Source organism: Sarcophilus harrisii, chromosome 4 (genome assembly GCF_902635505.1).
Source record: "Sarcophilus harrisii chromosome 4, mSarHar1.11, whole genome shotgun sequence".
Taxonomy (NCBI): Eukaryota; Metazoa; Chordata; class Mammalia; order Dasyuromorphia; family Dasyuridae; genus Sarcophilus; species Sarcophilus harrisii.
The window spans coordinates 461,244,673-461,256,903 of record NC_045429.1 but is presented as its reverse complement, the minus strand read 5'-3'; the positions used below and the strand labels follow the sequence as shown (position 1 = coordinate 461,256,903).

General features: G+C 36.3%; 1 long non-coding RNA gene across 2 annotated transcripts; it reads right to left on the bottom strand.

Moving 5' to 3' along the window:
- Positions 1 to 1,313: 1,313 nt before the first annotated feature.
- LOC116423794 lies at positions 1,314 to 8,133 on the bottom strand. Of its 2 annotated transcripts, none has more exons than XR_004234317.1 (3): positions 8,059 to 8,133; positions 1,987 to 2,115; positions 1,314 to 1,475 (listed from the first exon to the last, which is right to left on the bottom strand). It is a non-coding gene; the product is annotated as an uncharacterized LOC116423794 (long non-coding RNA). The 2 variants fall into 2 exon arrangements; XR_004234318.1 differs by lacking the exon at positions 8,059 to 8,133 and adding an exon at positions 7,545 to 7,719.
- Between the last annotated feature and the right edge of the window lie 4,098 nt (positions 8,134 to 12,231).

The following is a 12,231-nucleotide window of genomic DNA, read 5'->3' as shown; positions in this document are numbered from 1 at the left end:
TCACCACACATACATTCACATACATATGCCACATGCACCAATGCAAGTATGCACAAGCACACACATCACGGCCTTGTTTCCTCCTGTTCAAATATAAGCTTCTGGCAAGAAACACCAGTTTCATTTATTGCATTTGTATTCCCTGCGTCTGGCACAAGCTTAATAACTGCTTGCAGATTAATTGTGGTATTGAAGAAGCTCGCACGTGTTGTGGGATGGGGAGAAATGGGCTTGTTGCCTGACTGCTACTTCCCTGCTGTGTGATCATGAGCCCCCCTCTCGGGTTCATTTTCCTCATTTGTGCTGATATCTCTCAGGGCTATTGTAAGAAAATGGATATGTGACTTCTAGAAAGATATACTCGTGAGTCGTTATTGTTCTCGTGACCACCAACTGTTATTTTGGCCACAGCAACACATGAAGTCTGTCTATTAAGATAGAAATGGATCGAGACCTTCGCTAGCAGAGTGAGGATTCCCAGTGATGAATAGAAGGGTATTGTGAATACTGTTATTTTGTTATTGTCTTAAAGATCCAGACTCCACATCCTTGGAGCTATAGAATTGGGAGTTGGGAAAATCTCATTGGGCAATCTAGCTCACATACTCTGTCTGACAAAGGGTTATCTTCATTGTCCCATTCCCCCTCTGCTCAAAGATATGCGGGGAAGGATGGCTTTGCTCCTCAAGGCGGCCTATTCCTCTTTGGAACAACTCAAGTTTCTAGGGAGTTTTTCTTGATATTGAGACCAAAGAAGCTACTTTGCAATATCCACCTATGATTGTGATTTTGCTTCCTGGGGCTAAACAATGAGATACAGCCCTTCTCCACATTGCAGCTCTTCAAATAAAAGTTATCATTTCAGTAACTTTAAGGCTTGCAAAGAACTTTACATATGATTTGATCCTCACAACAATCCTAGGAGGTAGATGCTATTATTATTATCTTCATTTTATAGATGAGGAAGCAACTGGACAGAAATTAAATGACTTGTCTAAAGTCATATAGCTGGTAAATGTCTGAGGTAGGATGTCTTTCTTTGTCTGGAACTAAAACCTGCTCCTCTGCATTGGGAGTCAAGGGGCCCTGGGTCGGGATGCCAGGTTGGCCCCTTGTAGAGTGTGACTACACCTCCTTTTTCTAGCCCTCAGTTATACCCATTCTAAGTTAGGATGTTAGATGGGGAGATCTCTGAGGACTCTTTCCTCTTTGGTTCCTACCAATCAACAAATCAACAAACATTTATCAAGTACCTCTTAAGTACCACATGCTATTTGAGGTAATGGGGATACAAAAACAAAAAGAGACAGTCCTTGTTCTCAAGAAGCTTAAATTAAAATGGGAATTACAGACAGAGATAATTAATTAGATACAAAAGGACCCATTAGGTATCCTTGATGGAGCAGGTCCAAGCATCAGGGTTGACCTCCAGGAAGGTGAAACTGAACTGAGATTTGCAAGAGTCTTATAATCCTCTAGAAAAAAAATATTCAGTTAATAGTCAAGAGCATCTGAATCTTTCAACAGCTTTCATCTTATTGGGTTGGGCCTTATTTGCACTATCTCACTAAGCATTCACCCATAAGACTGCTCCTTCCCCATTGAGTTTGCAGATTCCTGTAAATTTTAGGAGGCATCAATAACAAATGGAATGAAAGCCTGAGTATTCAAAAGTCTTATTTCTATCAGAAGTAAGTCACCTTTAAACAGCTGAAAGGATAAATGCTGCTTTTTCAAATATAGTAATGAGGTTATATGGAGATTTGACCAAAAAATCTATAAAAATATTGGTAAAAGGAACTAGTCTCTAAGCTTTAGATTGTACACTCCTAGCAATCAAAATAAAATGTGAGCATATATCCTCAAATGTAGATATTTACTTATTTACAAATTAGAAAACTATATACTAATCTACTACTAATGTATATTATGAAACTTAAAACAAACATATAAATTTATAAAGACTAGAGTAAAATATAATTTTACCTTTGGCTCAGAGTCAGTAGGGAGCCATCTTTGTTTCTCAAGTAGGGCCCAACAGGGTTTTGGGACTTTGGATGTTATTTAACCTCCAGTTGTTTCAGCTTTTTCATCCGTAAAATGGAAGTAACAGCACTTATTTTTTGAAGGTCGTGAGGATAAAATGAGATTATATTGGTAAAGGGCATTGAAAACATCAAATAACTATATAAGTTCAAGTCATGATTGATTCTTAGTTGCAAACTAGTTAATTACTAATTATTATTCCTCTTCTGCCTGAGGTATCTATCACTCCCCTAGGGAGCTCTCAGTCAAGGAACTCCTTTTGTCAATGCTGCTCAGTACCTGCTCTTCATTGAGGCCTCTTAAAAGAATACATGGGATTGGAGGGGGAAAGGACTTTCCCTGGGCTCCCATGGCCAATGAATATCAGAGTTGAGGCTTGAACCTTGGTCTCTTTTTCTACACTGCTCTCCCACTCTCTTGGGCTCTCTTTCATGTAGAAATGGTCATAATAAATTACTTATGTAGAAATTCATGGTTATAAAGCTTTTCACCAAGTATTTTGTTTCTTCCTTCTAACAGTTCTGTGACTTAGGTAGACCATGTAGAGTTTTCTAAGAGTAAGGAATACTGTACTATGGCAGAAAGCAGTTTTAAGTCATAAGCCCATACAGGATCATTGCTTTAAGAGCTGGAAGGGACTTAGTGATGGTCATCTGACCTCTTATTTTACAAATAAACATAATAAGCCCAGAGAAGAAAATTATTTTGCTCAAAATCACCTAACTTATTGAGAGCAGAATCAGGTTTTTTAAAAAGCCAGATTAAAAAAAAAAGTCAGGTTTAAAAAATGTTTATTATTTGATAAATTTGATACTGCACAGGCCACCTAAAACTTCACAAGATAGAAATATTTCAAACTAGAATATTTCCTATTGAGGTATCTTGAAATCTGCATGTACCTTCAAGAAATGATTGCAAATCTGAAAATTAAATTGGGTCAGAGATGTTAAACTACATGCCAGACATCTCTTTTGGCTGCCTAAAGCATTCACTGTACAATTTGATACAGAATATAAAACAGAGAAAATAATCAGACTGTAACTGTGAAATAACATTCCGGTTGGGAGCTGCCTCCTCCAACCCTGCTTTCCTTCTCTACCAGATATATTCTTCACTAAATCAGCCAAGTTTATAAAGTAGAATATAAAGGAGAGCTGCAAAAATTGAGGCAAGATATTTTCAAATGGGGAGAGTTTCTCAATCTCATTTCTGTGAAGTATTAGATAGGAAGAAAAAGTGCAACTAGATTGCCAGCTCCTTAATGCCTTAGAGTCTGAGGAGCCTCATGATTTAGTCTAACCCCTGCACGTAGTAAAACTTCAATAAATGGCAATAAATTTCTTCCTGCCTGACCCTCCCATCAAAAAAATCATAGGATACTAAATCTAGACCTGGAAGGGAATTTAGCAATACCCTAGGTCACTCCCCTAATCTGTAAGTGGAAAAAATTGAGGCTCAAATAGAGTTTTGCCAATTATCACACAGAGATGAAATTCCTGACTCTAGAACTAACTTGAACTCTTTATTTTGGATATGTTTTATACTTACTTTATATCCATATATGGATTAGCTTCCTCAAAAGAATGCAAGCTTGTTGCGCGTTATGGACTCTGATTTTTCTATTAGTATCACCAACATTTAGCAGAACACCTGGCATGTTTAGTGAGTGCTTGTCGAATGATGAACTGGCTGAAGATCTGCAATTGTTTTTGTTGTCAGAGTTTCTTATATTTTTGCTCTTTTTTTTGGCAATAAGCTAAAGACAAAGGAAATGGAAGGGGATCTTGGGAATTTTTTTCTGGGGATAGTCAACTCTAACCCTAAATCCTGACTCCTGACTAACCCTAAATGCACCTCCTGACTCCCGACTCCAACCTAACCCTAAATTTGCCTCCCGACTCTTCAGTGTCTTTCATATTTGTTTTATACAGCCAGACAACATGAAATCTTGAACAAATGCCTTGGCTATTCTTTTATTTTATTTTACATTCACTTCAGTGTCACTTACATGAAGGCAGTTGTGTTGTTTTTTTCCTCCTTACTTATGTAACAATTATTCATTAAAACATAATTCACCACACAGAGTCTAGTCCTGGTTCTTTCATCATTTGTTCCATTCTGGGGAAAATGTTCCGCTTACAAAGCCCTCATTTACTAATATGTAAAATTAAAATAGATAATTTCAACAGTGAATCTAACTACAGTTCTAAGATAGGAGAATAGCCCAAATCTGCATTCATGTCCTATGAGTTAAAGCAGCTAGCTTCTAAAGTCTTTTTTAACTCTGGAGTTACAAAACTCTGTGACTGAAAGGACTGTTGAACTTTACCCATCTCCCTCTTTCCTTCAAGAGTTGTCACAAATAAGTGTGTTGTAAGGAAAACAGTGAATATTCCCTCAAAACATCATTGGTCTTTTGGGTTTTGATCATCTTCATTTCTATTTAGGAAGCCAAATAAAAGACACAAAATAAATGTGAAAAACAATTCGGGGGCAGCTAGCTGATGTGGTGGATAGAGAAACAGGCCTGAAATCAGGAGCACCCCAGTTCAAATCTGGCCTCAGACACTTATCACTTCCTGGCTATGTGACCCTAGGCAAGTCACTTAACCCCAATTGCCTTGGGGGGAAAAAAAAAACCTCAACAATTTTTATATGAACATATTGTTTTTAAAAGTATATGCAGTGCTCCATACCCAGACTTTGTGATAAAAGCAGGGGAGGTGAATTTCCATCTTCCTTACTTCATCCATTACAATCATACAACAATCATTTATTTATTTTCATTGATTGCATTTACATTGTATAGGCATTGTGCGTATATTCCTAAATCTACTTTGTTTACCCTAAATCAGTCCATATATCTCCCCATGCTTTTATGAATTGTGTGTACTTATCTTTTCTAAGAAGCATTTATGTACAATTATCTGGGCTTTCCCTCAAATGATGGGCGTACTTTGTTCCAGTTCATTGAGAGGACAATTTTTCCATTATGATTTTTGGTGTTGTTATTGTTGAATATGGAATCTTGCGTACTTTCTTATTTCCTTGGGCTACTATGCCTAGCAGCTGGATCTCTGAGTCAAATCACATGACATCTAGAAACCCTTAGCATATTTGCCAGTGGCTTTTCAGAATGGGCCAATTCACATTTCCCCCAACAGTGGATTAATGTACCCATCTTTCTGTAACCTGTTCAAAAGCGATAACTGCATTTTTGTGAATTTGCTGAATCTGAGGAGAAACCTCAGTATTATTTTGATTGCCATTGATGTGATTTTCATTGTTAGTTGAATCATTCTTTTACATAATTATTAATAGCAGGCAATATTTGAGAATCTCTGTTAATATATTTTGATCATATAAATAGTGGAGGGAATGGCTATTGGTCGTAGATATTTGTGTTAATTCTCAGTGTATGTTAAAAAGCTATGTCTTTTTGCAAAGCAATCGCATTTGTTATAAAATGTGTGATGAGCAGTTAGGCAACTCTGTCTTTGTAAATGAGTATATCTGGCACTTCTTATTCTAATCAGACAGCAGGAATACAGAGCAAAATCTAGGATTTTAAGACACTCTCAGTATCTTTCCAAGGAGGTTTTGGATTGATTTCAATAGAGTGAACACATAATAACACCACATGATTTACATTTTCTAATGAAAATGTATTTTTTAATTATCCAAATTTCAGTCATAAAAAGAAAATAGTGTGCCTTCAAAGGAGTTAGCACAGGGAAGGCTGATTGCAAAGAGTGAAAATGGTCTGCAAATTATCATCTAACTGAAGGTTATTAAGTCCTTTAATTTTCTCTGCTTTTAAATGGTGCATAGCTTCTTCTTGTGGCAATGGAAGCAGACACAAAGGATCCCTAGAGCTTGGAGCATCTGGAGTTGGCTGGTGAGAGAGCCAATTCATGACTCAGAAATTGGCAAATAAAGCATTAGTCGGGAATTTTCTAGGGATGGGAGAATGGAGTAAATGAGGCAGTGGCACCTACAGTTTTTTTTTCCTCTGAGTCCAAACTGTTTACAGATTCACAGGTTTGATTTTCTCTGAATTCATGCATTCACAAATATTGCCTACCCTCTTCAGGGCAAACAAAGAACTGTCTGGAGTTCAGTCCAAGGGAAAGAGCACTGGAGTCAGAAGACTCGTGATCAAATCTCTCCTTAGTTGCTTACTACCTAGGTGATCTTGGAAAAGTCACTTAACATCCATGTACCTCAGTTTCCTCCTCTGTAAAACAAAGTTGGGCTGGATGTCCTTTAAAGATCCTTAAGCAGTACGGCTATGATCCTATGAATGACCTTCATCTGTACAATGAGAAGGTTGAATCAACGTTAAGGCCCCTTTAGATCTAAATCTAAGACTGTAAGCTGCTTTAGTATAAAAGTAATTTGAAAAGAAATTGAAATAGGTTTTGAAATAACGGATCTGAGAACATGGAAAGATAGATTACCATCAGCTAAAGGAATTAGGATGGTTTTTGAAGAGATAGCAGTGGAGTGGGCTTTGTAGGATAGTTAGGATTTTAAGAGATAGAGGTAGTGTAGCATGAGAAGGAGGGCATTCAAGACAGAACAATGTAAAGTAAAGGCTTGGTGATGCTTCCTCTTTTGCTGCTCCTGCTGTTAAAACAGATGGCATTTTTCTGGTCCTTTAGTTTTTCATTGTTCTTTCCTTGTGGTATCTCATGCTTTCTTTTGTTTGTGGAACCACAAATACTCTGTATTGGTTAGAGTATCTGGTTTAATAAGATGATATTGGAAAGGACAGACAGTGGACCAACCAAAATACAAGGAAAAAAAGGTTAGACTTGTTTTAATATAATATAGGCATTAAGAAAGCTAATCTAGCAGAAGGAGGAAAGATGTTGTAGACAGACTAGGGTAAGAAAATGAATATGGATTGCTATATCTCTTCTCATATGATTTAAAACTTGGAAGAACCTTGGAAATCATCTAGTAGTTCAACCCTCACATTTTACAGAGAAGTAAACTGAGATTTTAAGATGAAAACTGATTTTCTCAAAGGCTTACAGATTGTTAAAAAAAAAAAAAAAACAGAAAACAAAATGTTTACCCAGATCCTCTTACTCCAAATCAATCATTTTTTATTCTGACAAACTGCCTTAACAAATATCCCATGACTGTTCCATGTTTAGCTCCACCTATTATTTGTACATTTATAAGGGTGATGATTTGAATGACAATATAACGAGAATTTTTAATTGTGTAAATCCAATTCTTTTCCCACTAGACTGTACCCTCAGTGTTAGAACCAGTGAATTTGTCACTGACCATGGTACTGAATTCAAATATCCAATATTCCCCACCTTTTCAAAAAATACTTGTGTCATGGATGAACAACAGCAAAAATCCCATAATCATGCTGATATCACAATTCAAATCCAAGAGAGAATAATTTCATGTTAATAAAACATCAAGAATTGATGGTTTTATTATTGTTGCTGATATCTAAATAGAAAAATACTTACCAATATTCCTGCTGTATAGACTAATGATTGGCTCCCATATCCTTGTTTTGAGTTGGGTGGGCTCAGTTCTTGGTCAAGGCTATGGATGCTTCTCTAAAGTAAATATGTCCAATTTTCCGTATTCTTATTTTTTGCTGAGGCAGTTGGTGTTAAGTGAGTCGAGTTGCCCAGGATCACATTAGGAAGTGTTAAGTGTCTGAGTTAGATTTGAACTCAGGTCCTCCTGACTTCAGACCTAGTACTCTATGGGCCACCTAGATGCCTCCACCCTGTATTTTCAAAAAACGTCTTGTATAAGTCTCTGTTGATTGTATTAGCATATAAAGCATATTGTTAAGGACTGTATCAAACTGGGACCTGGACTACTTAAATGACTGACTTGGTGGTGGTCTATTTGGACTACCTGGTTTAAAATATTCTGAGGCTTTTCCTCCACCAAGCAACATGGGAAGAAAATAGTGGGAAAGGCATCAGCTATATGTAATCATTCAATCTGATTCCTCAATGTTCTTACCTCATTCCCAATGCTCTCAGAGTCCAAGGAGGCAAATCAATTTAAGTCACAGGAGAGAGATCCATGAACATTCATCTTCCTGTAAAAACATTTCCTGTGTTGTTTGATTTGATGGAGGAATGTAGACTAACCTATTTGTTCTTTTTTTTCTTTTACACTAACCCATTTTATAGCTGCAAACATTTATTTAGAACTATACATCACCGTATTTATTTCAAACCAAGATAATACAATTCTCTTACTTCAATTCTAGTCCATTTCAAAGGAGCCTCAAATATTCCCTCTTGAGACTCTGGTTCCAAATATGTGGTCAAAGCAGGAAAACTTTCAGTACCTGGATTATATTTGACCATATTCTGATTTTGGTCTAGGCAGAAATGAAATTCTAGAGTCAATGAGAAAGTGGTTCTTGAATAGAAGCTGAGATTGCAGAGGTCATATGGTTTTGAGGATGAGGGATGCTCTCTCCACGATTGTCACCCATAAGCATAGATCTAAGATTTGGGGGCTGCAATAAAGGGTTAATTTGGGTCATACTCAATACAAAGAGATCCTTGATCTCATCATGGAAGGTACCAATCCATCTCTTCTCTAAATCTTCTAAAACTCTTCTTCAAGTGCTCATATTATATTTAACAATGTCTCCTTATTTTATCTACTTGGCAATTTTCTCAAATTATCCAACTCCATAGATGTCCAACATTGACAATTACTAATAGGTGTCCTTATTATGAGAGGCAGCATAATAGTGGTTAGGAGGTCAGCTTGGGCAATATAGAGAACTGGTTTCAAAATCTGACTGTTATTTCACACTATGTGACTATAGCAATCCCATGGGCACATGATCAATTTATCAAAACTGTCATAATCCTGGTCAGCCTTCTACATTTGTAATGAGAGTTGCTAACGTGCTTTGGCTGAGGAATCGCCATGCTGGATTTTCCCTAGACAATGAAATCACAGATCTGAACAGGAAGAAAATAACAAGCATTATATTTACTTGAGTATGTGTCCTATCCCATATGTTTAAAGATCCATGAGGTCAAGGAACACGTTTTATCTGAGCTGTGAATTTCATCCAGCTCCCAGTGCAGTAGTCTGAACACAGCAAATGCTTAATCAGTGTTGAACTAAATTAAATGGAAAGCTATTTAGAGAAAGATTGATGACTTGATTTTTTATCATGGTTCCAGGATCTCTTGCTACCAGAATTCTCCAAGCATTTATCAGAAGAATGACTGAGGAAACAGAGAGATAAGGGATATTCAATGACATACATCTCACTGATCTTGTGACAGTTCCTATAGGTGTGGGCTATGGCTTAAGATCTCTGTCAGTTTGAAGTAAAGATTATGGCATAGTACTCTCTTGAGAGTTATTTTTATTGTCGATGACTGCTAACTTCCTGCTTCACAGTTCAGTTCCTATGTCTTCTTGAATATAGTAACAAATGATGATGATGAAGAGGAGAAGGAGGAGGATGTGGTTGATAACCAAGATAAGAATGACAGCATATTTTTGCTTCGATTATATTACAAATTCCCACTCATCCAAAGCAAAATCTTTTCTTTATACTGTCTGAGCTAAATGTCATTTTGGTTTTCTGAATCTATGTGGAATATTATAAAGTCCCCTTACCATTTCATGCTTTTGATACTTTCATGGACTTTTTGATGGTTTGAAGAAAGTGACTACAATTCACCCAGTGCATATCTCAGCAGATTGGAAGGAGACTCATTAAAGGGGCCATTGCCACTCTGATTTAGATTGACTATTTATATTTAATAGTCTAAGTTTACTAGATGTGATGGAACTTTGCAAAGGCATTTAGTTAATTGCATTTTAGCACTAATCAGAGCCCACTCCTTATATCTAGTGCTAGTGTTTAATTGGAGCCCAAAGAAGTAGAGAAAGTGAAATTTCTCTTTTCACTAGCCAAGTGCAAACCAAAAGCAATAGAAACATTGTTTGATCATGGCCTGCTTCAGTCCTGCCTTTGCTCTCTTGAAATTAGTTTCATTATTGCAGATCATTTAATGAAACCATGTCATTGGGGGCCAGATGGTATCATTAGCAGAATTTGGAAATTGCTAATCAAGTTGAGTTCAAACCAGGTTGGAAAAAAACAGAATCACAAACCTTAGTAGATATCTCATAACCTAGTACTTCATGCTCCAAGTATTGCTAAAGCTGGCCAGGCTGGGGAAATCCAGAGGAGAGCGAGAGTAGGTCTCAAATCCAAAGGGATCTGCTGAAAGTATACATAAGTGTCGATGACAAGTCAAAGTGAAGAAGGGGAATTCGCACTTTTAGAGAGTTGTCATAATTTGTAAATGTTCACACAGCATGTGTCAGAGATGTGACTTGAACCCAGCTCTTCTTCTCTCTGAGTTCATCTCCTACTTCAACCAACATCTCACCTTACATTGTATTTATGCATTATATTTGTAAAATCAGAATAGACATTGTTTTTCCATTTCTTAAGAAGGAAGCAGACTAAGGTTAATCAATCAATATGATTTTATTAAGCATCTACTGTGTACAAAATACCATGTGAGGCACCAGGGAGAAAAATGCAATAATGAAACAGTCCCTCTTGACCCCCACTGAGTAAGAGATGTTTTCATAATTCTACTCTTATTGTTCTGTTAAAAAAAAATGATGAACAAGTTGATTTTAGAAAGGCATGGAAATAATTACATGAACTGATGCTGAGAGAAACAAGCAGAACCAGGAAAACATCATACATAGCAACAACAGGCTTGTGCAATGAACAACTATGATAGTCATGGTTCTTCTCAGGGGTTTAATGACAAATCCAATGAACTTTGGATGGAAAATGCTACCCATATCCAGAGTGAGAACTATGGAGCCTGAATGTAGATCAACACATTATTTTCGCCTTTTCTTGTTTCCTTTTTGGCTTTTCCATTTTGTTTTGATTTTTTTCTCCCAGAAGGATGTGGAAATACATAAAAATGCATAACAAAAAAGTAAAATGTGTTTACATGTATTTGGGGAAAATAATAAAAAATTAATAATAGAACATTGGTTTTGTTTAAAACATTTGAGTTCAAATCCCACTTTTTCACTTCCTGTCCATTACCTTCTACCATTACTTGACTCTTCTCACAAAATAAGGGGTTTTATGGCTTCAAAAGTTTCTTCCAGCTCTACATCTATGATCCTATGACTTGTAAGATGTGATTCCCACACCACTATTTTGAAAGGTTTTCTTGTTAAAAACCAGAATGCATCTATCCATTAATCTAAGCTGGGCCCTATATATTTTACATATACATATATGCTAAAACTTATGCTTGAGTAGATATGTATGTATAGGTGTATATTTAATATACCACCAATTGACCTTTTTGTTGAAATGGAAGAATAATTCAATGGTGAGGTTGCTTTCATGAAGTTCTAATGGCAAAGCTTTTGTCCAGCTGTGTTCTAAAAATAAAAAATTGACTTCCTACTGAGATTAAAGGAAACTCTTTCTAAAATTAGAACTGAAATTAATTCAAAACCAGAAAGTGCAGGTTTTGAAGAAATGATCTCAGCACATTTGTCCTACAAAAATAGAATCCATTATTTTATCTGGTATCTTTGCAAGGCATTCTCAAGAGAAAATAAAATTCCAGTGGTACAACCATCTTAAAATATTAAGGTTATTTAAGTATTTATTTTTTATTGTTAAATTTTGCAAATTTGAACAATTTTGCATTTTTCTATCATCCAAAGAGCTCTAAAATAATGAGTATTTTATTACTGTCCCAGCAATTAGTGCTGCCTACCTTTTTGTGGTGGGTTTATAAAATGGTAAAGCAGAAATGCATATGTCATTAAACATGATCTTGGCTGTTTTTTTTTTTTAAACCAATCTAATCATCTAATACTATAGCCAGCAGCAACCAAATTTTTGACCCAAGTCTTCCTAACTAAATGATTAAATAGTAGCAACATAGGCACTTTAGGAAACCCATTGAGTCTATCTTGCTACCTGGGCACCTATTTTTTGTTATTTTTATATAAGACCTAGGGTTCCATTGGTATGAGGAACTCTTAGGAAACTCTACCTATAGCTGCAGATTGGCAGGTGCCTCATAAATGCTAGACTTAGAAAATTGCTTGGGAGGCATTAAGAAGTCTAGTGACTTATCTTGGGTCTTG